Below are 14,164 nucleotides of genomic sequence, written 5' to 3'. Positions count from 1 at the left end.
GAACAAGCTTAAGTTAAACGTGTCATGAATGTTGCTATATGTAAGATTATGAAATGTTTTCTTTTTTCTTGTGTGAAACTTGTTTTATGTTAAAATAAACAGTGCTGTTTTCGAATTTATGAGATTTTAAACTTTTTTTAATATTGACAATGATGTTGTACAAGTTTGTTAATCAAACTGATAAATAACTTTTAATTAAAAAAAAACGTATGCTCTGCTGAACTTTGTCTCCAAGCTGTCATCTGTTCTTTCTGAGCGTGTTTCAAGGCCTCAGTCTGCTTCAGCACATCAGCCTTTTTAGTCTGCATTTTTTCCTCAAGTAATTGCACATGAACATATAAGTGAGCTGTGAGTTGGGCCATTTGGATCCATTCTTCACAAGCATTTTGTGTCATGTAAAATGCCTCTTATGCTTTGTGCAATATCCCAGCTTCAAGCCAAATGTCAGTTCCCATTGTGATCACCTGTTGTTCCATTCTGGTTTGCCAGCCATCGACTTCACCCTCACTCCATTCTCTTCAAATGAAAAGCTTAGCCAGGCGATGTTTCCTGGCCTCACACTATGGTAGTCATTTTAAAATGTTTTTTTTTGCAAAAATCACCCTGTTCCTGCTTGATTGTCACATACAAGGCCAAATCAAAAATCAATTCTTACTCAATCTCCTTTTTGCCTTGGCACTATACACAGTCTGTTCTTTTTCTACACCTATACACCTCCCTGGAACTCTGGGTTACAGTGATCTTTTAATAATTTACAGTGACCTTATATCTACCTCAATCCAGTTACACCAAATGAATATCCTGTCACCAAAGCACTTGTTATGAGTCAAAAATAATAGACCAGATCCCGGCGCACGAGCCCCCAATGTGTAGTCTTATATTGAGAGACCACCCTTAATCTGGGGAGTTCCTTCCGCCCACAATGTAGGAGCCCAACAACACTTTGCTTATGTTTTTTTTAGCGCTGGTCCTGTTGAAGACTCATATAGAGTCACATAAATCTTGCCCCGTGCGCACAGTGAGCCAAGATCCAGGCTGGGGTATAGAAAGAATATATATTTATTTCAATTATAAATTCAATGAATAAAAGGTTGCTTTAATCACACACGCCACCTTCTTTCTGGCAGAAAAGACAGCTTCAATTACCAAACACACCTTTCTGTAGAATGTTACATTTAAACACACTTTTTCTGCATTTACTTTTGTCTCACAAACACTGAACCCAGGCTAAATAAACTGGTCAAAACTCTCTTTTCCCATGAATCATGTTGTATGTTGACTTTCAATAATAATAATAATAATAATAATAATAATATGGCACAATACTAGAACATAATCTTCAATGTTTCTGGCTGAGAGTTTTAGTATTAAAACATAGGCACAGTTTTTTCATTTTATAAAACTACTTCACCTTCAAGGTTTGATATATGGATTTCCCTGCAGACTCAAAATGCTAGAAGTTGAAATTACAGATTTGTAAAAATGCTTTTGGCAAATATTACTTCACCACCATTTAGCTTAGAAATAAACACAGGGTTGATTTTACAACAAGACATACATGACACTTTCAGTGTTAGATACATGAGATCTCACTTTTACAAAGCACCTCTTTCCCCAGCCACAAAAACCCTAGCATCAATGACATGCAGCACCCATCTGTTCAAAGGCCAGGTCTAGGGAGTGGGGACAGTTTACAACCTCACCCTTACTTCGGGAAGTTGTACAGTACAAATGGGGATGAATATGAATTTTGTTTGAACAGACCCTCCTTCACTTAAAGGCCAGTGTTGGGGAAGTTGGGCAGATGCGAATTTCTGTTTGTGGGGCCAGGGGCATGCCTTGGTGAAATGAAATGTTAAAAGCGCCGTGTCAATAGGGAATATTGTTTTTTAAGATATGCATACCTTTTATTTACAAGCAAGTTTTTTGGGACAAGTATCTTTTGGGTTGAAAGGCAAAGTTTGGGGATGGTGACAATTATCAATTTTATTTTGGTGGAACCTATGGGCCTCATTACTAGTCCAGCAGTAGCTGTGCCGGAAAACCCAGCAGGCTGCTGCCAGATCGGTAATACCATTCCGCCTCTGTGATTGCCGGAATCACCGGGACATTGTAACCCCGGTGACCCGGTAATTCTAGAGGCGGAATTTTGTAAATCCCCATTCCCATGGTGTCCTGCAGGACTCCATGGGGATGGGGACCATGGAAACACTGGTTTCTTCTATGACAGAGCCGGTGTTTCCATGTCCACCTGCAGGCGGGTGGTGTTACTCCCACCAGGTCAGACCTGGCGCGGGTGACACCTCCCGCCTGCAGGACTCGGAATCAGCTGGTCCGGAAACAATGGTGGCGGCGGATTTACTGCCACTATTGTTTCTGGATCGGTTGACTTGTCATGAGGCCCCATATCTTTGGTTTAACACATGGTTTGGTTAGGGTATCAGTTGGGCATTTCGTTTTTATAAAGGGACACCCATTATCATTAGGAAAGTCAGGGATGAACAGGAAAATCAAGTTACCCCAATTACTTTAAATAAATATCTTATATCTTCCCACTTGGAGAGAGGGTGAAAGTTTTGAATACTTCCAAGCTCCCCCCTGCGTCTATCTATTTGGGAGTTAATTAAATTAATATACTGTCAAATATGCTAAGGGTCTACTTGAGTTCCCCCCACCGACTAATGGAAGGGAACCCACTAATGAAAGGGAATGGGTTAACTAAAGAGATCCCCACGCTGACATTTTGTTGGACAATCTACTTACTTTTGGAAATCTCTGGGCTGGACACACATGGAGACTGAGCAGGGATAAATTCTTAGAGAACCTCACAAGCACTTCAGTCAATGGCATTCCACAGAAATCATTTCTCTATGGCTCCAATGAAGAATCACAGTCTCTGTGTGTTCTGGTCTCCCCAACAGTAGAAATCTCTAGCCCTCTTACAATATTTCCACCCAGATGAGATATCAGCATACTTACTTTGGTGATTTTTGGTAGCTGTGCCTTGGTAATTTTTTACTTCTTCCATAATGCAAGACCTTTTTACTCTCTAAACCCTTCCTATCAAAGCGCACATTAGGCAGTGCTAACTTATGATCTCGCAACCAGGGTTAGACATTGACATTTTTCTCCACCCCCCAAGTTCAGCCCCTCTCTAAGGATTGGTTCAGGGGTCTAGAACAGAAATATTACAACTCCCCTTTGAAATTCACATTTTCTTTCCTTGTCCAATTTTATTCACAAAGTACCTACATGGCAAAAGTTTGTGATTTACCAATAAAGGCCATGATATATTAATATTCCTCTCCTCATGATAGATCAGTGTGCTTATTTTTGCTTTGGCACCTTATTGCACGGCTGTGCTGTAATAATTGGCCTTTTCACAAAAAATATAATAGTTATGTATGTGACATTTACTCTCCCGATACCTAATTGTATAACCCATCAGCTCGCCAATTCTTAAGTTCAGGACATTTTTGGGGAAGGCAGAAACAGAATTTAGGTGATAACATGCTTTCTAAACATGATATGTGGATCACATTTACATCAGAATAACCAGCTTGTTACTAGCTTTCAAATGACCTATGAGTGGACGCTGTGCGTCCTTTGTTTTGAGAGTTATGGAGGATAATGACTTGTCCAATATAAATCGTTAGGCACTTCATTAATATATACGATATTTAATTTCATTTCTCCAAAAATAGTCCAGCTCAGCTGTGCTGGGTTCTATTTTCTAGAAGCCACGTGATGCAGGCCAGGCTCTGCTCTCTGAGCCTGATGTTTACACAGTCTGCCATTTAATCCATTAGGTGCTCTCTGGCCAGGGCTAATAGTCACTTTATTGCCTTTGTAAATAACTGGTATTCATGAGCCTCAAATGGATCCCCTTTCCAGATGAGGAGGCCAAAAGGCCTGCAGTGGGGGAAGTCATTTGCAAATTCTACCCAGAGACCCACACATTGTCAGAGGCTGAAATGAAACTTACATGTTACATTTTCAAACATCAGCCTTTATTCTTTGAAGTACTGTATATTTTACTTATCATGGTTCACTTTGCTTTTGCACTGGGGGATTTCTTATTTCTTTACACACAGCAATGTTTTTGAAATATGACAGCTGAAAGTAGTGGGCTGTTTATTTTAGTCATTCACAGCGTGTCTCAGTCACATAAAATGCAATATTCCAACATAGTGTTGTATTTCACAAGCGAGGCCCACTTTGTGCTCTGAGTTGTCATAGTTCACTGCATTTTGATGGGTGGCAGTTTCACGGAAAAATGTTGCTTTTGTCTCTCAATTAACACTGTAATGTGACATTCCATCTGCAGAAAGAAACACATTTTTCTCAATACACTTTTCCTTGTGTCATTTTCAGCTAGACCCATCTGTTCTGTGATACACTGTTCATTGTGTTAATTCAGCAACACACTTCCTTCTATTCACCAGGTCCCTTTTCTGTGTTATGGTTTTAGGCCTGACATATGTTTATTGTGCCTTGTCATAGGATATATTTCTATTTGTATTTTATTGTTTATATAGCGTTGTACTCCAAAGCACTTTATAGTTTAACAACAAGAAAACATCAAACATGGATGCAATGTATCTCGCAGCAGAGGCATAACTTGGCCTTTCAGTTCATGTAATTCTGGCTGTCATTTAACCCCACAGGTTTAGGTGTCAGAGGGAAGTACACAGTGGTTCACTTAATTTAAAACCACTATTGGTTGGGATATCTATTAGTTCAAAGTAATGGGACACCATGGTCGCTGATTCCTGCTGTCCTAGCTTGGGTTTCTTGTGAAGATTACAAATAAACTGAGATTGGCACAGGGTTTTCAATGCTATTTGTTGTACCCGAGGCATCCAATCTTCAAAGGAGCATTGTAATTCCAACAGACTTTGCTGTGTAGTGGAGTTTTGGGACGGTAGGGATTTCCAAAATGGGTTTGCCCACGAAGATGGTAGATGATGGGACAAAGTTCAGGGAGACAAGGTAAAACAATCTCTAACGGTTTTGAGGGCTTTTTGAAGACACAGGGTGGCTGATTCCTATGATGAGGATTATTGGTTTTAGGGGATCTGAACATAGGAAATAGGTGACATAGAAGTTAGTCTTGCTCCCGCTGCCTCCTCCCCTTGGCAGACATCACTCCCCTTGGCAGATGATTTAATTTCATTCTAGTCTGAGATCCCTGTCTTGGCCCTTTGCCCTCTTGGGGTTCCTTTCTCTACCAGGGTACTAGTTTTCTCTATCCCGGGGCCCCTTGTGTTCAGGTGGATTAGTGTGCTTTCCTAGTATAGTTCTGGGATGGGGGACCTGGAGAACATCACCCAGCTGGTCAGTGGCACCCAATCGCTGTGGTCACATCAGTCCCATCACCCATCCTAAAACTAGTAGATTTGTCACATATGATGACCTACTTATGCCATGTGTAAAACATTAGTTGCATGGTGGTTACTAGCAGACCTGTCCATATGCAAGAAGTTAGCAGGTTGTCATGTTAGTGCAGTAACCAAATGTCAGTAGGTTAGGGTTATGTTCAAACAGTGGAGTATAAGATGTCAGGAGGGAAAAGGTGAGCAGTGCAGGGGGGTTAATGGGGCTCCGATTTTTACATGAGCAGATGCTATAATGTTTGGTAATGTTATGTGCCCAAATATTTGTACATTGCAACATCATGTCCGTGGGTATCATTAGGCAGGGTTTGAAATGGCTGGGAGTTAGGAGCTATTCAGCTACTGCTTCTAGCCTGCGAGAGCCTGCTTACCCGGACACCAACAGCTACAGAGAGCATTGTTTTGCTCCCCATGCCAACTGGTGACATACAAATATACCTATGCGACCATAACTTTGTGTAATAGGCAATGTTTATAAAGAAGCTTTAGGGCACACCTATAAGACATTTCAAACACAATAGATCGTACACAGTGGACAAAAAGTGTACTTTCTCTCTTGTGTGAAAGTTAAATTTGCAGTGCTCTATATACTAGCTCCTGGTACTCCTGGGGTAACGCCTGCCTACCCAGTGTTGCCCAATAACCAGGAGCTGGTTTTATCTCCAGCTTATCAAATCTCAATTTCGATCCCTGCATTAGGGTTCTGTTAGAACACTGTGGCATATGTTGGTAGAAGGGATAAAGGAAAACAATTAGTATCGTAAAACAGGGATAATGAATAGGCAAGTTAAAATGGCAGCTCCATGACTATGCAGCTCGCGTTGCCTTTGCTAGATTCCTTAATTTCCAGACCAAGTGTGTTTTGAGCATGTCCTAAGCTCCCCGCCCCTTTGCCTGGTCTTTAAGTGTATTCATGCATTGTACCAAATGTTAAGATTCCCCCCCCCCCTCGGCACTCTTCCCTCATCTGTGCACTGGCTGAGCCCAGAGGTAGACTAGACTCCAAGCGCAGGGATGTCATTTGGGGGTCACAGTGGTCGCACCTGTGACCCCCTGAGATCTCCGTGCTACCCCTCTGGTCTTCCTTGCTACCCCTAAAAAAGATTTGTAAAAAACAAACATTTTTATTTTTTTAAATGGGAGCTCCTGTACTGTAGCCAGCATTATGTGGCTCTTTGTTTCTGGAGTAACTGGCTTTCTTGTTCAGGCCTCTTAAAAAACAGGGGGTTCCCCAAGTGTAACACTTTGAGCAGTGACCCTAAATAAGACTCATTGAAGGTTTATTTCAGGCACATTTCAGGGGGTCTGAAGTCTGTTCTTAAATACCTCAAATGCAGACAAAAACGTCCAAAAAGCATATAGAGTACAATATGCATCCAATTTCGGACTATGTATTTTGCTTTTCGCAAGTTGCAGTTATAGTATGTTTTTTCTGCCTTTGTCTCTGTTACGATCATCACAAAACATTCTATCTCGGTGTCCTCGATCACTTGATAGAATCCTTGTGCCTAAAAGCTTGTGTACAGTGTAGAAATGTTTGACCATAGCACATAAAGTGGCCCTTGATTTAATTTTGCCACAATTAATGCTTTGTTGTAATGTGTCTATCTTGTCTATCTCCATGGCATGCTGCCCAGGATTTCTTTTTGCATGTATGAGGTAACGAATGCCCAGAGAACGGGATGCCATGTGAGTGTGCTGCTTTCCCTGCACTACTCTAAATTCTTTAATACACAGTTATTAACCCACCCAATGGTATGTATTTTGCCAAACTCTGAAGCCTGAAAAGTAGATTCATGCAGGCTTGACATGTGGTCAGTTTTGCACCCGACCTGCAGATGAACTAGCCTGCTTTTAAATCTCAGTTACCAGTTTAATGGTAGCCACTACACAGCATAATGTGCTTTCTGACTTTGACAACATTCAGGCATGTGCTCATTTTACTATAGCCGATAAGATAGATATAGCCGGTGAGATAGCTCAGTGGGTTGAGCACTCACTGTTGCGACGTGTGTGTGATCTGCAGGTTACAGATTTGAATCCCGGCAGGGCCAACTCAGCTTTTCATCCTTCTGACGTCACAGTAATTTGGTAATATGGGCCTATACACACTGATATTAACAATACATTTGGTGATCCATGCTTGTATGAAATGTGTATCACTTTACAATGATATTGTAACCATATTTTCTGTAGTGTACTTAGGAACAATGTTATTTGATGCCACATCCTGTTTTGTCAAAGGGTGAAAGGTTGTATTCCATCGCTTCCTGTGATGTCACTTTGGGATGGGGTCAAATGATATCACTTCCTGTGATGTCAACAGACATCAAGTGTTGTGTGATGTCACTTCTGCTACCCCTGGTATTTTGGTGAAATGACGTCCCCATCCAAGCGACCATGCAATAAGGTGTCGATTGGCTTTTCTGGAGAGAGAAGAATAACCATTGAACTCCATGTTTCCATGATACCCACATAAAATACACTTGAATACAGTGATTCAAATCAGTTTTTTACATATTCCGTGGTTATCACGAAAACCTGTTGTGATTGAGGTCTTTGAGGACAAGATATGGACAGCCCTGGTGTATTTTCATTCTGTCTTTCATGTGCCTTCTGCTGCTTGATTTACATCATGATTATTTGATTTCTTGATTGCATAGTGTTCACATAGTAAGCAGACATCACAATGCACACCTGCCAACATGTGTTGTACGATATGTGTCATAAGATAGAGCTGGAATGTAAGAACCCTGCTTTGTGGATATTGCCATTAAGATGTTATTTATGTTACAAGCAGTGGTAGAGGTGTACCGAACAAAGTAGTGGAACGTCTCTGGCAGGGGAGAGGGTAGGCAGAAGCATAGTGCAACATGTGACAAGGTGTTGCGGCCGGGGCATTGTAATAGTCTAGGTGGCTAGTAACTAAGGCTCCTATTACAACTTTACACTGGCACAGGGACATGAATGGACACATCCTCTACATAAAATTTTGAATATGGTCTTAAAAAGTAGAGGAATGGTAAACAGATAAAAGTAGTGGAATGCCGCTACCGACCGTTCCCGCTCACTTCGATTACTGGTTACAAGTGGTTTGTGAATTAATGGTATGGTTGCCTGTTTAATTTATGTACACAATCACATACATGCGTTGTGCCATCGTGTGTTTTTGCGTGTGTGTGGTTTACGGTGCCTTAGATATTGGGCATACATGTATGACATAGGACCAATATTTAATTATGTCCATGTTGTGTTGTGTTCGTCAATCACATATGTGCTTGAAATCAGTATTTTTCTAAATGTAGGAGTGGAGATAGTCCAGCTTTAAACATTATTTGATAGAACAACACTTGAAGATACTAACGTATCACTTTCTCAGATAAGCACATTTGATACACGCAAGCGCCCCTATTGATGCAACCATGCATTTACAAATGATCTTAGTAAACTTGCACGTTATGAAGGAATGTTGTTTAAATAATGAGCCACATACATATATTAAGCAGCCAACATGTATTACAAATTCATACCGCCTATGTTTATACAAAATGATAGTTTGCGACCACTTCTTTTTTTAAATGTATAGTGATCTAAATCTATGAAAACTTGATACAAATGTAGTCAGTTGATTTAAATTGTGTTAAGAAAATATGCATTAGTGTCATAATGAGTGTATATGTACATTTTAAAACAGTTCTGAATAACTAATTTAATTAAGAGCCTAATGACTTTCACAGACATATCTACTTTTGGGCCCTTATACGTCCTTGAGATGCATACTGACACTTCGTAAGAGAACTCAACGAACTGGGAAGCAAAGGTCTTCCTGCCTCACTTGGGTTGGATACTCCCTCTGACAACACATCTGCAACTCAGAAGAGACTGGAGGGTTAGCAGCAAGGGGGTATTAGAGAATGTTTGCAGCTGGCGCACCGCAAGGCTTTACTGCGTATGTGCGCTATCACATACCGAAATTAGGAAGTGCATCATTGTAGTTCCACACATGCTCAATATGTCTGTGTGTTCTACTTTGCACCAGGCTTGTCACACAGAAAACTCACTGATAAAACCACAAATACTTCTTCTTGTTGGTTATGTTAGGCTGTATTTCTAAAGCTCAGTGTTCGCCATTTTCATAGCCTCTTGAGATTGAAGTATAAGTATAGGTGTTTTGAGACAATCGCGCTTGTTGCTGCTTTAAATTAGACAGATTTTCAGAAAAAAGAAAATATCATACTGTAAGACCAATGGTAATTTCTGTTGCAATTTGAAAGTCAGAAAAAGTCTATCAATGTTCAAATCCGTTGTGGTTAGGTAAATGATATTTATTTCCAAAGTCTCTGGGCAAACAGCCGACACGTGTTTCGACCAGCTTGGTCGTTCTCAAGGCTGTACATTTACAAGATACCCAATTTATGAAAGTCAAAGACACATTGGTTGTAGGATATCAAAAATATAAACAAACAAAAAAAATTATATTAAATCCCCAAATAGAATGAAGAAAGAAGAAAGAGAAAAAGTGTCACATACCACACAGGATGTTCGGGGTTGTGGGAAAACAAACGTCATGGTCAATCATTAGAAAGAAAAGATAAACAACAAAATGTAAATAAATAGTACAAAACATCAACATTGTCCATTGTCTAATTTTATAATAATAGCATGGCTTTATTTGATGATTGTTGGTAAGTAGCTCGAGGGAGTTCTCGTGTGCAGAGGCAAAGAACCATTTCCCAAAAGGTAGATCATGAATGATGGTGCTAACCAGTTGTGTGTTTATTGTGGTCACCATGGGTGGATAATTAGAATGTGTTGATAATAAATCTAATATCATGCTGAAATGCACATTCACCCCCTGGGGCCTGTGTTATCCATGAAATTATTGATCTGGTGAATGCTAGTACTAAGATTGAATATCACCAGGTGCCCTAAAACGGAGAATGTTAATAATATAATTACAAGCGGAAGGGGCTTACCCTGTCTATTCCGTTTTTTTTCCTATCTGGATATAAGATATAAGGCATTCATTGAGCATGTTGTGAGGCTGACAATACAAATTGGTGTCAGGACCATGAGATAATTTGTTTGTTAAGGATAAGGTCTGTAAACACACATACCTCAGGGATTAATCCGTCCCATTAAGGTTCGGAGGAAGGAACTGCAGTCTGGATACAGACTTCTTACAAGAATGTAAATTAGTTACTAATCTGTTTACAGCCAGAGGTTACCATGACAATATTATTTTAAAAAAGCTGTGGATAAATTTGCTCACACAAAACAATCTGATTTACTAAGCTGCAGTACAATTGAGAGAATGCAGCCACAACACATATCCATCATCACACAATATTCTAAAGACAGTAATGTATTATATCATTTGGCAGCCAAACATTGGCATATTCTTAAATTGGTCAAAGATTTGGCTCCTCATTTGTCAGATCATCCCAAATTGACATTCACACGGGCTCCTACCATCAAACAAAAACTTTGCCCATCCTTCTTAGATCCAACACTGAATATTCCAAGAGCCACTTGGCTCCAAACAGGTCATGGTTTACACAAATGTTGGAACTACAACCAATGCAAATATGCATTAGACAAGTGTTAAGTATACAATGATCTTCTTGGGAATGAAATAAAGATCACAGAGTTTATCAATTGCAAAACTTGTTTTGTAGTATATGCTATTAGATGTGTATGTGGAGAACACTATATTGGCAGTACCATTCGACAGTTATAGGTACCCATTCGGGAACACTTATCAAGTCTGAGGAATCCGGTCCCAAATGGCCATTGGCTATCCATTGGCAACAGCAACATCAGATGGACAATTTAGACGATTTGCATTTTATTGGTCTGATTAAAGTCAAAAAGGGAAAAGGGGGAGTAAATGTACTGTGAAAAGAGGAAAATAATATGAGGCCAGGGAACCCAAAGGAAACACACCAAACACCGGTTACAAAGGAACATACAAAGTACTTTATTTTAAGGTCAAGCAATAACAAAGTCAAATGACAGGTCAGATAACTATCAGCCCTCAGTGCAACACAACGAACTTCAACAGGGTTCGATGTATTCAGTGAGAGACTGTACATTGGGACATTCGGGCTTTTATATATTTCTCCAGCCTGTTGTCCAACCCCTTCATGGGTTAACCATTCCATGAATGTGTAACAGGTCTAGGGTCTCTCCCAGGTCAACTCTAATTTATTCATTTGTATGTGCATAGATCAGTTCCGTTGATACAGGTAATCCATTTACATGCAGGTCAACAGAAGGACAAGGTCTCAGTTCACGACCCTAACAATACATTAGCTGTACGGAGGTCATGCCGACCAGATTCTGTTCGAAATGGCATCGTCCACCATTTTGATGTTCAGGGTTACTCTTAAACAGCAAGAGAACCTAAAATGGCGGTTTGATTCAAGATGGCGACTTACATCAATTTCTAAGGTCAAGACCTTGCCGTAGAGAGTTATTCGCGTACAGTTAATATACATACAATTGTCTACACTAGGAGGCATAATTTAATATCCAGTTTGACAAACCCTCCTTTTGGCCTATGCCAAGTGCTAAGACTACTTCTGATCTCCTTGCAAGTAACTCCATACGTCATCGTCCATACACCTTGAATCACTGTCAGAGATATCTATGGCCATCAGGTCGTTCACTAAAATCTCTTTTAACACATACTCCTTGGAAGTTTTATCCGGGGCATATACTTTGTGTCCTATCGTACCTATCGCCTGAGCTCAACATCCCCCTACCATCGAACATATACTAGGCAGACATTGGATACAACAACAAAGGAATAGCAGAACTCCCAAAATGATCATCAAGACTGAGAGTACCTTCCAACCCCAAGATCGCAAGAAATCCCAAAACCAAGTACTAAGATTCCAGTTCCCCTCGGGAACATACACTTCTGAGCTAAGGACGTGCAGATTCTGAATTGCTTTAAAAATGGTTGGGGAGGAGTCTGGTACAAATACACAGCAAGTGGACCCCACTAATTTACATACTCCACCACGTTCAGCCAGAATGACATCTAATGCCATCCGGTTCTGGAGTGCTACTAATCTTATCGCTTTCTGCTCTAATGTCATGTTATAGAGTATATCTGTGGTCCGGTTGATGGTTCTCTCCACTACTCTCGCTAGTCTCCTGATGTCTTCGGAATTTGCTATCTGCCCCCAAAATGGCACAACTGATTTAGCTATATCTCCCATCACTTGTGCGGCGGTATCACCATTCTCATCCCGTCGTGGACGAGCCTTTGAAACTTCCAAAGTACTTGCTATGAATACCCCAGGTAACAGGATCCCTAAATAACAGGTTCCCTGCCAATCCCTGGGCAACCATGGAAATGCTACATTACCGCAAACGAAATAGACAGGTTCGCCCACATACAAAGGTCTGTCTTCCCCAGTCAAATTTGCAACGTTGGCACATCCTTTAAAATCTCCCATTGACCGGGTACCATTCCTCTGTATGCAGAAAGAAACTGAATCGGGGCTATGGTTAACAGAGTAAGAAGGAGGCACGGCATCCTTATTGCCTATTGAAGCCATTTTAAAGGAAACTAAAGATTGGAAAGGACAAGATAGTCTATCAGAAGGCCTAATAGAAGCAATGTTGGGTTTGCTCCTATTTGCGAAAAGCGAGCATCGCAGGGGAGTCAGAACACGTTTCTCAAAATCATTCAAATTAGTTCCATCGAAGTTCCCCGAGATGCTATCATTCCATCGGCCAAAGAACAGTGCTCTGAGAGAGGCATAACAAGCAGTCGTCAAAGGTAAGGGATGAATATACCAACCTAGCACCTTATCCCCATGTTGCGGTAAATGTGAACAGACCCAACAATTGGTTTTGTTAAAAATGGCATGTGTTGAATTCATTATTAACATCATAATATTATTGTGATCCTTCCGTCTATGGTGAGAGTCCCTAGGTGACAGAGTATGCAGGTGTACAAAAGGAGTAAAAACAGTAGGTGCAATTTCAGTTGGCAAAAGAGGCTCTAGAGGATAAATCTCCTCGACGTACCAGAATCCTAAAGCAGTTACTATAAAAATCCCAATTATTAACATCAAAACACAGCAATACGTTTTCGGGGCCCAGGCACATTGTTCATTGTCCAAGTTGGTCACCCCCTTACTTACGCGAGGCAAGAGGACCGTTCGTATGCTCTCACCAGGACCCATCTTCCAGGCCGAATGTTGTGTCCTGGGCCTTCGAAACGTACAGGTAAAGCTGATCGTACCTGATGATAAATGAAATACAGATTTTTAGTCAACTGCTTACAGTAGTCTGAAACAATACATTCTCAACATTTCTCAGTGCTTTAGGTTTCGGAAGACCCCAAATATTGGCAGGTCTCCCCATCACCACCTCAAATGGAGAGAGCCCAGTCTTAGTTTGAGGGGTAGTGCGCATGGCTAATAACACGATCGGTAAGGCGTCCGGCCATTTTAGTTTGGTACCGGCACACGTCTTAGCGAGTTTGTTCTTTAGGATACCGTTATGTCTCTCCACCAACCCGGCACTTTGAGGATGTCTAGCCGAATGAAATCATTTATCAATATGTAGTGCCGTACATATCTGTAAAATTACAGCAGCAACAAAATGTGGACCATTGTCCGACCAGATGACTCTTGGCAACCCAAACCGCGGGAAATATTCCTTTACCATAATTTTTGCAGTGGTCATGGCTATTGCGTCTTTGACAGGGACAGCCTCAACCCATTTTCTGAAGGCACAAATGACCA

This window comes from Ambystoma mexicanum, chromosome 7p (assembly GCF_040938575.1).
Source record: "Ambystoma mexicanum isolate Mex_15411 chromosome 7p, UKY_AmexF1_1, whole genome shotgun sequence".
NCBI lineage: Eukaryota > Metazoa > Chordata > Amphibia > Caudata > Ambystomatidae > Ambystoma > Ambystoma mexicanum.
Note: the sequence above shows the minus strand (reverse complement) of the source record.